A 15,343-nucleotide genomic window follows, 5' to 3' on the forward strand; every position below is an offset into this window, starting at 1 on the left:
TTCCCAATATGAAAAGACAGATTTTGTTATTCTAGTTTTTGAAGCACACTATTATTAACCTGTTCAAAGTTATATGACTAATAAATTACAGAACTGAGATATAAACCTAGAGCTCCAAACTCAAAATCCAAAGCATTACACCACACTGGGGTATTGTTCCAACTTTATTGAGGTATATTTGACAAATTTGTAAGATATTTAAAGTGTAGGTGATGATTTGATACATGTATACATTATGAAATGACCCTGTGCCTCAAGTCAGTTAACATAATTGGAGATATTTTAATATTAGTTGAACAGGTACTTGGCCTGGATGTTGTAGAGAGGTTTTAAGCATTAGACAAATTATCCAACAAAAGAACCTTTCCAAATTTGAGATTCCATTTTTCTCATTAAGAATAGGAGGTAAAGGCTTTTTAAAAGCATTAGTGATTATCTTAAGCTTATTAAAATATATAAAATGTCTGAATAATAGTTTTGGCTCTGGAAATTACCAGCTTTTATTTTATCTTATTAATTTAAAAATCTTAGAAATATAGTTCATCTAATCCAGAGTTCTGTTAAAACAAAACTCTCAAGCAATATTAGGAGATACAGTTGTACTTTATAGCATCAATTTATAATTTTGGAATATTTAAGTTTAATTACAATCACATAGCTAGATTTAACTTTGCCCAATCTTTCTGAATAGGCATATAATAGCCTTTAACTGGATTTCCTCCAGTTTTACTTGTTTCTTTCTAGATTGTTGCAAACTAAAAGCCAATTTGTGATACAGTGTGCCAAGTACAGCAGTTCCATCTGTATTGCATGTCTGTACACCTCACACATTCATTTACTATAGGCAAATTATTTGTTTCTATAACTATGCTTTAAATAAGTCACTGATTTCAAAAGATGCCCTCTTATTTTCTTCATTCTAGCATTCTATTTTCTATAAATAAACTGAAATTATCCCACCTTAATTACCAGCCCACTCTGTCTTCCTAGGCTGAAAGTATTTGACGAGCTGTAAAAGAGGAGAGAATGCACTTTTTCAGTATTAGTCAGGAGACCAGAATTAAGAATGGATAGATAGTATAAGAACAGCATTTTTTTATAGGCAATAATATTTTTTAACAGTTTTATTTGGACAATTAATTTTAACAGGGTGACATGGGTCAATTAGAGCACATAGATTTAGAGAAAACATCTCCAGATCATTTTGACATTTGATTATGTTGTATACCCATCACCCAAAGTCAAATTGTCCTCTGTCACCCTTCATTTGGTTTTCTTTATGTCCCTCCCCTCCAACCACCCCCTCCCTCTCCTCCCTTACCCCCCTTGGTAACCACTGTACTCTTATCTATGTCCATGAGTCTCAATTTTGTGTCCCATCTATGTATGGAATCATACAGTTCTTAGTTTTTTCTGATTTACTTATTTCACTCAGTATTATGTTATCAAGGTCCATCCATGTTGTCGTAAATGATCCTATGTCATCATTTCTTATGGCTGAGTAGTATTTCATAGTATATATATACCACATTTTCTTTTTTTTTTTTCTGAAGCTGGAAACGGGGAGGCAGTCAGACAGACTCCCGCATGAGCCCGACTGAGATCCACCCGGCATGCCCACCAGGGGTTGATGCTCTGCCCATCTTGGGGCATCGCTCTGCCACAATCAGAGCCACTCTAGCGCCTGAGGCAGAGGCCACAGAGCCATCCCCAGAGCCCAGGCAAACTTTGCTCCAATGGAGCCTCGGCTGCAGGAGGGGAAGAAAGAGACAGAGTGGAGGAGAGGGGGAGGGGTGGAGAAGCAGATGGGCGCCTCTCCTGTGTGCTCTGGCTGGGAATCGAACCCAGGACTCCTGCACGCTGGCCAACGCTCTACCACTGACCCAACTGGCCAGGGCCTATGTACCACATTTTCTTTATCCAATCTTCTATTGAAGGGCTTTTTGGTTGTTTCCATGTCTTGGCCATCGTGAAAAATGCTGTGATGAACATGGGGGTGCATGTGTCTTTACGTACCAAAGATTTTGAGTTTTGAGGGTATATACCCAGTAGATGGATTGCTGGGTCATAAGGTAGTTCTATTTTTAATTTTTTGAGGAACCACCATACTTTCTTCCATAATGGTTGTATTATTTTACATTCCCACCAACAGTGTTATAATAAGGGTTCCTTTTTCTCCACAGCCTCTCCAACACTTGTTATTACCTGTCTTGTTGATAATAGCTAATCTAACAGGTGTGAGGTAGTATCTCATTGTAGTTTTGATTTATATTTCTCTAATAGCTAGTGAAGATGGGCATCTTTTCATATACCTATTGGCCATTTGTATTTCTTCTTGGGAGAAGTGTCTGTTCATGTCGTCTTCCCATTTTTTTATTGGATTGTTTGCTTGTTTGTTGTTGAGTTTTGTGAGTTCTTTATATATTTTGGATATTAGCCCCTTATCTAAGCTGTTGTTTGAAAATATCATCTCCCATTTAGTTGGCTGTTTGTTTTGTTGTCAGTTTCTTTTGCTGTGCAAAAGCTTCTTAGTCTGATGTAGTCCCATTCATTTATCTTTTGGTAGGCAAGAATATTTTAATAGAATTTCTAACACTCAGACAGACACTTCCATAGAGCGATTCAACATTTTTTTATCTGAAGGTTTGGGTGACTTTCTTCAATCATTTATTCACCAGATATTTATATTTACATTCAGGCACACTTATTGAACATATGGTCCCTGCCTTCATGAAAGTCATATAATCTATTTGAGGTTTGACAGACATTAAATAATCACATAAGGAATATATAATTATAAACTGTGACATGTTTTATAGAAGAACAGTGTAAGGGTCTATGAAAAACATGCCAAATTTGGGTTAGGAGATGAGAAAAGACTGTTTTGAGGAAATGACATAATAAGTTAGAAGTTAGTGAGGAGAGAGTGAGGAGAAAGAACATTCTGGGTTGTGCAATATAACATACTTCCCACCTTTGCCACTTAACTTTTTTAGAAAAACTGGTTGATTTCTCTAAACATTCATTTTCTCAACAGTAAAAAAATGAAAATAATAACTATTTCATAGAGTTTCTTCTGAGACTAAACATGGTAATGCACTTAAAGCACTTAGCCCAGAGCCAATCACTTAGTAAAACCTTCATAACTGTTAATGGTGGTGTGGTTATTGTTATATGTGGTGGGCCTAGGTGGCAAGGCAGTTAGCTGTTTTGAGGAACTTAAAGAAATCCAGTGTGGATAGACTTTGGTGAGCCAACAGAAAAGCAAAGTAAAGTGGTATTAGTGAAGGAGACAAGAACCAAAGCATTGAGCTCCATGTTTATTACTTTGGACTTGATCCTAAAGTAGAAGAAAAATCATTGAATTATTCTAAGTATGCCAGTGACATTATGTAATTTGTATTTTAAGATCACTCTAGTTATAATGGATTGAGAAGTTGGTACCTGGTTGTGAGGAGCAGAGGCAGAAGGGGGTAGATAACCAGTTAGGATGCTACTGTCGTCATCTAAATGAGAGAGAAAGATGCTTGGGCCAGGGTGATGACAGTCAGAAAAGAAATGGGTGTATTTGAGACGTATTTGAGGTGATAATTTTAGATATAGGCTTCAAAAATGGAATTATTCTAGTAAGTTTCCCACATATAATAGCTCTTTGGTACATAACTGTTTATGATTTATCAGAAATATTATAGAAGCATAAGGAATTGGTATATGTGATGTGTAAGAGTAACTGCAATTCTAAGAATCTGTGAGTTTTTTCTGAGAATTTTAATGTTTCTAGTCTTCCTCTCGTCTGCTGACTTGGCTTTTTTTCTCTGGCTGTTCTCCAGGCTCATTATGTCTTTCTGGAGCTGGAGCAAACAGAAGTAGTCTAAATATTTTAGAGTCCCGGGCCCCACAACCTCCTCCATGAGTGAGATGATGATCTCTAATATGTTTTCTTTATTGTTGATACTCAAAACTTTGCAAGCTTTTTCTTTTTCTTTTTCTTTTTCTTTTTTTTTGTAGCAGTCAACTAGGATGTCTTTGAGAAATGTTCAGCAGTTACTCTTAGGATCCTTTTCTGGTCTGTCATTTTAAATATAAAATTTGGAATTTTTTTCCATAAAATGACCTTGATTACATTGCATTAAGATTCACTTGCCACTTTTCTGCCCTCTTGAAAAGATTCTTACGATTGTCTTCTAGTCTGGCCACATTGATTTATCTTTTAAAATATAACCCAGCTATTTGATTTCACTACATTTATTACTTAACTTATCAATTTAGCAAGATTTCTGAAGGAATCTACTGTGTCCTCTCTGTTTTTCTGCCTGTCCTCTGGTGTGCTATTGTATAGTAAATGACTGATGAACAGAAAGGAAGAAGAAGGGGAAAGGCCATGGATAATCCTCAAAATCAGGTATTTATTTCACTTCTCACTTCTCGTGACAAATCCTTTAAAATTATAGAGCTTCTGATGGCTGATTCTAAACTGGATTATAACCAGTTCATTAAAGACCAAATAGAGATGGAGTCAGAGGACAAATTAAAAAAGAGAGAGATCTATTTATTGGTGACCTATTATCTTTTTAAATCTTGAAACAACTCTAGTAAGATAAGCCTTATTGCCATTCTATAAGTGAGAAAACGGAAAAGTATTAAACTTATGTGATGTGTTCACATTCATACAGCTAGTGAGCAGTAGCTCTGGGTTTCAAATAAGAATTTTCTATTTCTAGTTCGAAGGTTCTCTACTCTGTGGGAAACAAACATCGGTTTGTCCTATATTTATAGGGGACCAAGAAGTGCATCCTTGGAAATCAGTCATTAGAAAGATTTGGAAAATGACGAAGTAAAATTTTACTCTCTAATCCCTTAGGCAAAGCTGACAATTAAATTTTAAAATATTGTTTAATATTATTAGATTCTGAAAAGCAGTGAAACAAAATTTAATGTATGTATATTGGAATCAGGAAAGATTTTGAAGTATCTGGAAGAAAATATTTTAGAATTGTTCAACATAAACCATCATTTTGCTGCTCTCTGGTATTGCCCTGAAATTATTATCAGATACATGTTGATACATGTTGATTCATGTTTCATTTTTACTTTCCTTAAGAGGAGAAAGCTATCTTTGATAGACCTACCTAAATCATTAAAAGCAATTCATATTTCCTTGAGGAAAAGTCTCAGAAGCTCATGGCACCATTTAGGCAAACAGGAAGAACAATCTAAGACACTATCAACTGCCCCTACATAGGGCCTCTGTAGCTTCGGTGCCTTTGTCTTTAAAAATGTCATCTTGCCTGACCTGTGGTGGCGCAGTGGATAAAGCGTCGACCTGGAAATGCTGAGGTTGCCAGTTCGAAACCCTGGGCTTGCCTGGTCAAGGTACATATAGGAGTTGATGCTTCCAGCTCCTCCCCCCCTTCTCTCTGTCTCTCCTCTCTCTCTCTCTCCCTCTGCCTCTCCCTCTCCTCTCTAAAATGAATAAATAAAAATAAAAAAATAAAAAAATACTAGATTAGAAATTAAAAAAAAAAAAAGTCATCTTGCCTGACCTGTGGTGGCACAGTGGATAAAGTCTCGACCTGGAACACTGAGGTCGCTGGTTCGAAAACCTGGGCTTGCCTGGTCAAGGTACATATGGGAGTTGATGCTTCCTGCTCCTCCCCTACTCTCTCTCTCTCTCTCTCTCTCTCTCTCTCTCTCTTTCTCTCTCCCCTCTCTAAAAATGATTAAATAAATAATTAAATGTCACCTAGTCCCTCCTGCTTTCAAGCCGCACATACCTGTAATATAACTGCCAAGTTGTGTATATCTCCTACATGCCAGGGAGTGGTAATTTTTCTCAGAGAATGAAGATTCTACTAAATGTATATTCACAATACATTCCATCATGAGAAGGATGTTTACCTGAATATGATAAAAACAGCTATCATTTATTGAAAATATGTGATATGCCATATACTTTGTTACATATTGTATCATTAATTCTCATGAAAATCCTAGGACACAACAATTATTTCTATTTTATACAAAAGAAAACTTAGGTTATACACAAGTTAAGAAACTTGTCAATATATAATTTAATTGATCAATGTCACCCCAATAAACTTAATACAGTGTTGTTGTTTTTTTTAATTTTCAAAATAAAGTTACTCCCCCCCAAAAAAAGAAACTTGTCCAGGTGAGGTAGTGAAATAAAAGATCTGGGGTTGAAAAGGAGTTATCTCTAATTGCTCCATATCAATCTACCTCCTCTTAACAGTGATATGAATGAAGATGTCCAGATGTCCCTCTAATAAATATATATTGCCCTGTTATTACTGTGTGAAGTTAGAGTTATAAGGGCCCCAAATACCACATTGTGGTTTAAGAAACATCTCAAAACTATAGTTGTGTTAAAATAATTATGCTTTAGGATTATGTATTTGACATGTGTCATCTTTGTAATATGTAAATAGTATAATTTATTTGATCAAGGAGTCACAGTGAATTAATTTCACTATAGATTTAAGTCTATAAAGGTGTAGAAAATTAGAATTATAAATCAGTGAAATCGCCCTGGCCAGTTGGCTCAGTGGTAGAGCGTCGGCCTGGAGAGCGGAAGTCCCGGGTTCGATTCCCGGCCAGGGCACACAGGAGAAGCGCCCATCTGCTTCTCCACCCCTCCCCCTCTCCTTCCTCTCTGTCTCTCTCTTTCCCTCCCGCAGCCAAGGCTCCAATGGAGCAAAGATGGCCCGGGCGCTGGGGATGGCTCCATGGCCTTTGCCTCAGGCGACAGAGCAATGCCCCAGAGGGGCAGAGCATCGCCCCCTGGTGGGCATGCTAGGTGGATCCCGGTCGGGCACATGCGGGAGTCTGTCTGACTACCTTCCCATTTCCAGCTTCAGAAAGAAACAAAAAAATAATAATAATAAAAAATAAAAAAATAAATCAGTGAAATCAAAAGGGATGAGACAGAGAGTACAAGGACAAATCAATGATATGAACAAAGAAGATGTGACATTAAAATTTCAGGTTAAGTCAAAGAGAAGCAAATTAAAAAAGACAGTTCTACTAAAACCAGCCATTCTCTGAAAACCAGGTATAGGTAACTCCCATGTTAACTATTAGTTTACAAATGAAATGCTAAGTTTTTAAATCTCAAACACAAGAGATTTATTTAAGAAAATGAAATCAGCAAATTTCTAGGAACAGATGAGTTGCTTAAAAGGTGGAAGGATTTGAGTTCTTTGGGCTTTAGGATATACTACTTTCCTGATATTTGTGACATCTCTTTGTAAAAAGAAAATAAATTACTAGGAAATACTGCTAGATGTGATCCCATAGAGCCTTTTTTCTACAACTGTGAAACTTGAGGGGTATAGGAAATTAAAACTACAGAAAATTGTTTTTTGGTTATTATGAGACTTACATAAAACATCTCATATTATAACAGTATATTTTAATCTAATAGTAACTTAATTTTGAACATATACTAAAGCTCCCTCCCCAACAAAAGATTTATTTCACCATTGATTTAATTTTGTAACTTTAAAAAATTTTTATAGTCTGTTATTTTTAATACTTTGTCTTTTAACCTTTATACTAGAGTTTTGTTATTTAGTCATCACCATCATAGTATCCTATTTATTTACCTTTACCTATTTAACTATTTATTTACCTTTACCAACAAGATTTATACTTTTATATTTAGCACCCTTTTGTTTCTGCTTGAAGATTCCCTTCAGTATTTTTTGCAGTATAGTCTAGTGGTGAAGAACTCCTTTAACGTTGTCTGGAAAACTTTTCTTCAATTCTGAAAGATATCATGTCTGGTAAAGAAGTCTTGGTTGGCAGTTTTTTTATTCAATGCTTTGAATATATTATGCCACTGTCTTTTGACCTGCCAAGTTTTTGCTGAAAAATCTTTAGAGTCTTGTGTGGCTTCTGTTGTATGTAACAAGTATGTTTTTTCATTTGTTTGAAGATTCTCTCCTTGGCTTTAACTCTTGACAATTTAATTATAATGTATCTCAGTGTGGGTATTTGGAGATTAATCTTTTTTGGAACATTCTGGGCTTTGGGGATCTGGATGTCTGTTTTTTTTTTCTCCAGGTTAAGGGAGTTTTCAGACACTATTGCTTTAAATAAGCTTTCTGCCTGACCAGGTGGTGGCACAGTGGATAGAGCAACAACCTGGGATGCTGAGGACCCAGGTTTAAAACCCTGAGGTTGCCAGTTTGAGCACAGGCTCATCCAGCTTGAGCATGGGCTTACCAGCTTGAGTGTGGGGTCACCGGCTTGAGCATGGGATCATAGACATGACCCCATGGTCACTGGTTTGAGCCCAAAGGTCAAGGTCTATGGCTTGAGCCCAATGTCACAGACTTGAGCAAGGGGTCTCTGGCTCAGCTGGAGCCCCTCAGTCAAGGTACATATAAAAAAAGCAATCAATAAGCAACTAAGACACTGCACTATGAGTTGATGCTTCTTATCTCTCTCCTTTCTGTCTGTCTATCCTTGTCTGTCTGCCTCTCTCTCTCTCTTTCACTTAAAAAATAAATAAATAAAATAAAGCTTTCTGTTTCTCTATTTTCTTCTTCTGGAACTCCTGCAATGTGTATCTTTGATGGTGTCCCATAAATCCCTTCGTCTATCTTCACTCTTTTATATTCTTTTTTCCTCCTCTGGTTGGATGAATTCCACTGCCCTGGCTTTGGGTTGCTGATCATTTCTTCTATTTAATCTAGTCTGCTGTTAAACTACTTTAATGATTTTTTTCAACTCAGTCATTTTTTTTAATTCTCTGCTTTCTGTTACTAATTTTTTTATATTTTTTGTCTTTGCTTAGATTCTCACTTTGTTTATGCATTCCCTCCTAATCTCATTAAGCAAGTTTATGACTGTTATTTTCAACTGTCTATCAGGTAAATCACTTCCATCTGTTTCATTAAGATTTGTTTCTGGAGATTTCTTTTTCTATTATTTGGACATATTCCTCTATTTCTTCATTTTCTTGGCTCTCTATATTGGTTTCTGTTAATTAGATAAAACAGCCATCTCTCTCATTGTTGACAGATTGAGCTGCAGGAGATGAATTGTAACCGGCCTGGGCACCCAGATGTCTCAAATTGTGGGTGTCCAGGCTTCTTTGTTCTTAGTGGATCCCAGTAGTTAAGTGTATTCCAAGACCTACCAGTGTCCCAAAGGGTAAGCCCATAGTTAGTACTTACATGCAAGCTAATTAGTAGCTGATGCCTTAGGTATCAGCTGAGAATGTATGAAGCCCCTTCTCAGGAGATATCGAGAAACATGGGTTTTTGCCTGCTCCCTCTGTGCTGACATGGGTATATATTCACAGGGAATGCTCTGATACCCATTAAGAACTATTTGTTTGCTTTAGTCATGTGGGACTTGTGAATGTAAGCTCTATTGGCTATTAAAGCCAGATGATCTAGGGACCCATCGTTCAGGTGGCAGCTGCAAAAGCTGGGGTGCCAGAACTATGTACAAGCTCCTGCCATGGAGATACTGGCAGCTTGGTTTTATATTGGAGCAGGCTGGACAGAGAAGGTGTGAGAGGAGTTTGTTGGCTTTGCTGGTCCCTGAGGAGGATCGCAGCCCTCTACTAGATGCCTGCTAAATTAAAAGCTTGGCCCTCAGATGACAACTTTTAAAGTATGCAGTAAAAGGCTTTTCAGGGAAGACTAGGAGATGAGTGATGGTGCCTGCTCCCTCTACACTGAGGCCTGTGTTATTGCAGTGGTTTGTCCTCACATACCCATTAAGAATTGCTTCTTTGTTTGCTATAGTCTTGTGGGTCTTGTGGATGCAGCCCCGCTGGACTTCAGGGCTAGGTGTTTTGTGAAGCCATCCCTTTGGTGGGAGTCTTAAAATTTAAGCTGCTAGATGTAAGCTCCAAACCCTTCACTCCTCAGAAAGAAGCCAGGAGTTAGGGATTCTCTCTCAATTATATAGAGGTGAAGTTATGGTGAAAGTGTATCTCATTGTTTGTACCCATATTGATGTGGGTATTTCTTCATTTGCCCAATGTGTAGAAATCACTCAGTTGTGTTCTGGATCTGTTTCAGAGGTAATTTCTCCATGTATAGCTGTATATTTGGTGTGTCTGTGGGAGAACATATGTTTAGGAGCTTTCTACATTACCATCTTGGTTAACCCTCTATTCCACTCAGCATTTTCTGTAATTGGCATCATTAGCTTTCAGTTACCCAGTGTTGAAAGCTTTGTATTTTGTATTACTAGCTTTCAGTTACCCAGTGTTGAAAGCTTTGTATTTTGTATTACTTCTCTTTCTTTACATGTATTTTTAACATATTTATTGTTAATAAATAACTAACTCTTGTTAATTCAACATTTGAAATATATCTTGTATCCATTCTTAATTCTGTAACCTTAATCCACTGGCATTTTTGTGACTCTCACTATTCCACAAATATCAATCATATACCAGTTGTTTATCAAATATTATAGCAGATACTACAGTAAAAAAGTGTTTCTTGCATTTGCTGTTAGTGGAGAAACATGTAGAAAACAGTTCAGTACATAATTATATAGCTAATAGAAAAGAGCACTGCATTCTGTATGAGGGAAACCAGGAGTAGGCTTTGAAGGGGAATCAGCACTTGAGTGGAACTTTGAATTAATGTCAAGAGTTTCCTTAGAAATAGAGCAGGGCAGTACTCCAGAGAAAAGGCTGAACCTGTAGAAAGGCTGAGAATCATGAGAGAAACCAGCATATTCTGAATTGCTATTAGTTTAGTACTAATGGATCATGCAATGCAAAGGGAACAGAGAGAAGAAAGAGTCTGAACAGGTAGACAATGACCAAATAATGAAAAGTCCTATATAGATGTCAGCCACAGCAGTTCATATGCTGTGCTGTAGTTGTTAAGGACATGCTGAGTTTATACTATTATTTTAAAATAATTCTATTAGCCAGTAAGTAATGTCATGCTACCCACAAAATGGAGGATAATTTTTTTTTTCTGAAGTGAGAAGCGGGGGAGGGGGAAGTTAGACAGACAGACTCCTACATGCACCCCCACCGGGATCCACCCGGCATGCCCACAAGGGGACGATGTTCAGCCCCTCTGGGGAGTTTTCCACTGCAATTTGGAGCCATTCTTGCACCTGAGGCAGAGGCCATGGAGCCATCCTCAGCACCCAGGCCAACTTTGCTCCAATGGAACCTTGGCTGCAGGAGGGGAAGAGAGAGAGAGAAAAAGGAGAAGGGAAAGGATGGAGAAGCAGATGAGCACTTATTCTGTGTGCCCTGGCCAGGAATCTGGAGGATAAATTGAAGATGAAAGGACACCAATAGCCTGACCAGGTGGTGGCACAGTGGATAGAGCATCAGACTGGGACGTAGAGGACCCAGGTTTGAAACCCTGAGGTCGCCAGCTTGAGTGCCAACTAATCTGGTTTGAGCAAGGCTCACCAGCTTGAACCCAAGGTCACTGGCTCAAGCAAGTGGTCCCTCAGTCTGCTGTAGCCCCTGGGTCAAGGCACATATGAGAAAGCAACCAATGAACAACTAAAGTGCCACAACAAAGAACTGATGTTTCTCATCTTTCTCCCTTCCTGTCTGTCCCTATCTGTCCCTCTCTCTGTCTTTCTCTGTCTCTATCACACAAAAAAAAGAACACCAATAAAGAGTTAATTGTAGTATTGAGGAGAGATGATAGCTAAGTACTTTAGTGCAAAGGGAAAGCAAAAAGTAATGAATTTAAACTCAGGGATTGCTTCTACATAATATGCCTTCTATATATTATGTATTAAAATATTTGTTCCAAGATTAGTGATTGTGATAGTCTTAGTTTTTCCTTCTTAAATGCCCTACCCTTCACTCTCTTGTACATCCAAATCTTATTGCTTCTTTAAAGGCCCAGCCTGTGGGAAGGTTTCCCTAAAATCTTCAACTAAAAAACAAACTTTCCATCCTGTTAAGTGTCATAAAATTTAGTCTTTTGTCATACTTACCATTTTAGACTTTGTGAGTTGTAAATTAATATATATCCTGGCTCTTTTTTTTATCATAAATGTCTTGTGAGAAGAACCCATGTTTATACTCCTATCTATATCTTTATACTACTAGCACAAGAATCTGTCACTTGCTAGGTTTTCTATAAATATCTGTTGAGTGAAATAATGAAGATATATCTAACTGGCTATGGAAACAAAATATCCTGGATCAGAATAATAAAAGGGTAAGAGTAAGGACTCTGGCAATGCACTGCTCTCTTACTCTAAGTGAAGATACTGATATCATATAACCCAAATAGAAATGAAGATAGTGAAAAGAAAAAAAGTTGTCAAAAGCATGTCTGAAAATTCAGAAAATCCCATAAGGATTAAATCATTGGCAATTCTTTGTATTTTTAGTTTGCTGTCTCTCATTAAACAATACATTTCTGACTCTTTGGTGTTGCTGCATGGTGTGGGAATACAGAAAGACGTGATAACATCCCTCTCCTTGAGGATCATAGGGTCAAAGGTAACTAATTTATAATAGAAAAAATTGGATAATAGTAAAAGGTTTATTATTAGCTACCAAAAAAATGTGTGGTAAATAATTTACTTACTAAAGATAATCAAAATAATGAGAGCTTCCTGAAAAAGTTGAGGTTGGATTAAGCCTTTTAAAAGCAAGAGCAGGTTAATTATTCTAATCAGCATACATGTGCCACACTTTATAGAATAATTAATATATTTAATTTATCCCATGAATTATTTATTTTATAACTGAAACTTTGTACCTTTTGACCCATTTCCTATCCCTAACCTTTGCTCTGGCAATGACCAATCTGTTCTCTGTATCTGTGAGCTCGGTTTTGTTGTTTGTTTTTAAATTACACAGATATGTGAGATCATGCAATAATTGCCTTTCTTTGTCTGATTTATTTCACTTAGCATAATGCCATCAATGTCCACCTATGTGGTATCAAATGGCAAGACTTTTTTATGGCTGAATAATATTTCATTGTTTATATATAAAATATAAACCACATTTCCTTTATTTGTTCATCTGTAGATGGACATTTAGGTTGTTTCCATATCTTAGCTATTATAAATAATGCTGCAGTAAACAAAGGTATGCATATATCTTTTTGAATTAGTCTTTTTGTTTTCTTTGGATAAATATTCAGAAGTAAAATTTATGGATTATATTGTAGTTCTATTTTTGATTTTTTGAGGAACCTCCATACTGTTTTCCATAGTGGCTGCACCAATTTACATTTCTACCAATAGTGTACGAGGATTCCCTTTTCCCCACATCCTCTCCAACATTTTTTATTTCTTCTTTATAACAGCCATCCTAACATGTATAATGTGATATTTTGTTATGATTTTTATTTACACTTCCCTGATGATTAGTGATGTTGAGCACTAACTTTCATATGACTGTTGGCCTTCTGCATGTCTTCTTTGGAAAAATATCTACTCAGAGCCTCTGCTCATTTTTTAAAATCAAATTCTCTCTCTTTTTTTTTTTACTATTTAGTTGTATGAGTTCTTTATATATTTTGAATATTAATGCCTTATCAGGTATATGATTTGTGAATATTTTCTCCCATTCAATGGGCTTGCTTTTCATTTTGTTGGTAATTTCCTTTGCTGTGTAAAAGCTTTTTAGTTTGATGTAGCCCCACTTGTGTAGTTTTGTTTTTGTTACCTTTGCCTTTGGAGTAGTATCCAAAAAATTATTGCCAAGACCAATATCAAGTAATTGATATCTCAACAATACAAAAAGTAATGGAGGGGGAAAAGGAGTAAACTATTTCAAAAACATTAATTTATTAAGAAATACAATGGCCTTGGAGGAAGCATAATAGAATGCATTCTTACAGCATACTTTTTAAATTATGTTTATGAAGTTCATTGTATCAGAAATATCACAGACAGCCAGAGCATACATTCCTGCCAAATTCCATGAAAATTCTGTGATGTTGAAAAGTGTCAAGATAGAAGTTTTTATGTACCCCTGATAGAAATGAAATACCCTTTATTAATTCTTATTTTTTTAAACAAAATTGAGAAAAAATTTACAAATAGCTCTTAGCCTAGATTAGAATTTTATGTTTCAGGAAGGTGCATAATTTAATGCCTTTTTAATGAGATCTCAATCTGACATGGCAGTTGAAGTTCCGTCACTTACATTGATTTAAAAAAAAAAAAAAAGCTATCTAAGGCAATGATTTTGTTCCCCAAAACAGAATTACTAGAGGTTCTTTTTTCTCATTGGTATCAATAGACATACTGATATAGCATGCCCAGCATGAAAACCTGTTTGATAGTTATTTATTTTATTCTCATTAATTTTCTAGCTAAAATTTTCTAGTAAAACTGAGATACTATAGCCCTGGTTGGTTGGCTCAGCAGTAGAACGTTGGCCCGCATGTGAAAGTCCCGGGTTCAATTCCCAGCCAGGACACACAGGAGAGGCGCCCATCTGCTTCTTCAGTCTTCCCCCTCCCTCTTTCTCTCTCTTCCCTTCTTGCAGCCAAGGCTCCATTAGAGCAAAAGTTGGCCCGGGCGCTGAGGACGGCTCAATGGCCTCTGCCTCAGGCACCAGAATGGTTCCAGTTGCAGCGGAACAATGTCCCAGATGGGCAGAGCATCCCCCATGGTGGGCATGCTGGGTGGATCCCAGTTGGGTGCATGTGGGAGTCTGTCTGTCGCCCCTGCTTCTCATTTCGGAAAAAAAAAACTGAGATACTATATACATTCTGAATAAGGGGATTTTGCTGATTTAGACTGTCCTTCTCCATGCCACCTACACTAACCTGCATTTCTACTGTATCATAAACAAGAGGTTTCATTTTGGTTTCCTAATTGTCTGGCACACACCAATCAAAATACCTGACAACCTGGTGGGAACTAGAGTCAGTTCAGTTACGTATATATTCACCGAGATTCCTGTGTGCTCATCTGGTTATGGTAGGCAAATCTAAAACTCTTCGCAGTGTCACGTAGTGGTAAGGACAAGAATGTTAAGGAATTGATCCAATCACCAACGTATTTTCTTACCTACAAGGAAATGAGCACTAGTAATTAGAGAATCTTTTGTTGATGACATGTGCTATTTTATATTTAACATCTCATTTAATTCTAAGGTTTGGGAATCCAAAATTATCCCTTGAGCCCTGAAGAAAGAGCATGAAATACACACTAACTCAATTTCTTTCTTTCTATAATCACTGTTTCACCATATGGACGTGTCAGTATGCATATAATACAGAGAAAAATAGGAATTTCTACTGAATATATTTCAGTTTGTTGAAAAGTAAATAAAATCTATCATATAAAAATGTGCTTTTTAATTAAATAATTATTATATATGAAGATGAAA

The 15,343-nt window shown here is 36.8% G+C and overlaps 1 protein-coding gene and 1 non-coding gene across 2 annotated transcripts in view; both read left to right on the forward strand.

Moving 5' to 3' along the window:
• The window catches only part of COL24A1 (collagen type XXIV alpha 1 chain), a 367,011-nt gene that overhangs the window by 197,877 nt on the left and 153,791 nt on the right, over positions 1 to 15,343 (forward strand). The gene's annotated exons all lie outside the window — the stretch shown is intronic.
• Positions 6,547 to 6,622, forward strand: TRNAS-GGA (transfer RNA serine (anticodon GGA)). The gene has a single exon. It is a non-coding gene; the product is annotated as a tRNA-Ser (tRNA).

The sequence above is a fragment of the Saccopteryx bilineata genome, chromosome 3 (genome assembly GCF_036850765.1).
Source record: "Saccopteryx bilineata isolate mSacBil1 chromosome 3, mSacBil1_pri_phased_curated, whole genome shotgun sequence".
Classification (NCBI taxonomy): Eukaryota; Metazoa; Chordata; class Mammalia; order Chiroptera; family Emballonuridae; genus Saccopteryx; species Saccopteryx bilineata.